Below are 1975 nucleotides of genomic sequence, written 5' to 3'. Positions count from 1 at the left end.
CCTAATAAAAAAAACTTAAGAAAATGTTTTGTTTAGTTTTTTTATTATTATGTTATCAATTGAGACTTTTTTTCTTTGCATGTATAATGTCTAACAGATCAGTTCGATCTTTTTAGCTGAAGTTTAGGGAAATATAATCGTTTTACCGTTATTATAATCGTAATAATCCCAGCTACAACATAATATACAAATTACATATATGGCCTGAACACACATTGCTACAAAAAGCTAGCCACATGATCACGTGTGTCTTAAATACAGAGAAAATACAAGAAAACTATGTTTGGATATGCCAGTGGACTGTCAGCAAATTTAAAGGTATTCGACTTTGCAAAAATTAAAATAAGAAGTACGATGCATTTAATATGCTCCCGAGACAGTCTCGCGAGTAACGCGAGCCGTGATAATTCGAATCCACTAATATGGTTATTACAGGGTAATTATATATACAGTGTATATATATATATAAAGGCTGCGGTATATATCAGAATTGTGTAATTTTTCATCAGCATCTAAAGTCTAAAGAATGAAAATGCCTTTGCACTAAACCTTAATAATAGTTTATATTTCGGTTGGGGTTGTCAAAGATAATATAACTACTCTTTTAATGAAGAAGAACTTACATCATTACGTAATCTAACAGACAATTTATATAAAATTCTCTTTTTGTATAGTTTTAGAACAGGTTTTCAATAATAACACACGAGAAACATTTCTTTGTAATTCCTTTTTCCCCCTAGGGAAAATACTTTTATTGTACAAAAATGAGTCTTCTGGACACGTTTTAAAATACATTTAAGTGTTATGGAAAAGATTTTATTTTACTCACCAGCCGTGTAAAGAAACGTCCCCATGTGAAGAAAGGCACTAAGTGATTTACTCTTTTGTTTCACCCTTTGAGTCACTGACAATGAAGCATGTTTTAATACAAGATCGATATTAAAAGATGTCCTTTTCCTTAAATCTGCTTTCACTCATACATTCCGTCAGGAAGTCATCAGCTGATAAAATAAGGCATTGTCCCTCTACTAAGCCCATGCCAATTCAATTGAGTCAAATAAGTCTGTTCAGTCAGTCCAGTTTAGACATACTAGTAAGTCAGTCAGTTTGGTCCAGTCAGTCTTCTTCAACCGCTCAGAAACCATTACTGGTAAATCCACTGAAGAGGGTGTCTGCTTGTATGTCAAGAAAAGGTACTGTAAAACATACCATTAATATCAGATACTATATTCATAGCTGTGTAGATATTGTGCGTATTGCTAAGAAATAAAGATTTATTAAATGTCAGGAAATTCACAAAGCTTATATTTGCAATGCTGCTTGTATTCAAAATTCAAATTTGCAATGCTGCTTGCATTCAAAAAGAAAACACTGGCACCCACTCTTACTCTCCCATGCAACAGGGGATTCTCTCATCTTATCATCATTATTCAAATATTGCTCTTTTTTTCTTGCTAAATTAAAAAAATACCATTTTCATTCAATGAGAAATTTAAAAGGTGTTTTATAACTATAATGATACTGCAAAACAGCAGTTTCAATAGCAACACCTGTTTTCATTTAAAAAAGAAAATCAGATAACATGCAACCGAGGATAGTTTTTATATGAAAAGTCGCAGAACAAACCATATTTTAATATTGTTTCTATTGAACAAAATATGTATACTACACCGCTTACCATTGTAATGTTGTTTCCATTTAACAAAAGCTTGTCCAGCTTTGTAACTCGCCTTCCTTCTGGTGTACTCTCACTGCAAAATGAAAGTATGTTGCAAGAAGCATTTCATATAAGACACACACAAATCTCTCTTGCTTTCTCTCTCTCTCTCTCATGTAACACATGCAGAGAAAAAAGATTCACTAACATTAAACGACAAAGGCTGATAAAATTAGATGACAGCCAGAAAAGCTATGCGTTAACAACCATTTACAGATTCTTACCCACAGCAATAAAATATTGCAAAATTACAAAAAT

The sequence above is a fragment of the Pomacea canaliculata genome, linkage group LG2 (assembly GCF_003073045.1).
Source record: "Pomacea canaliculata isolate SZHN2017 linkage group LG2, ASM307304v1, whole genome shotgun sequence".
Lineage (NCBI taxonomy): Eukaryota > Metazoa > Mollusca > Gastropoda > Architaenioglossa > Ampullariidae > Pomacea > Pomacea canaliculata.
This window is presented reverse-complemented; position numbering follows the sequence as displayed.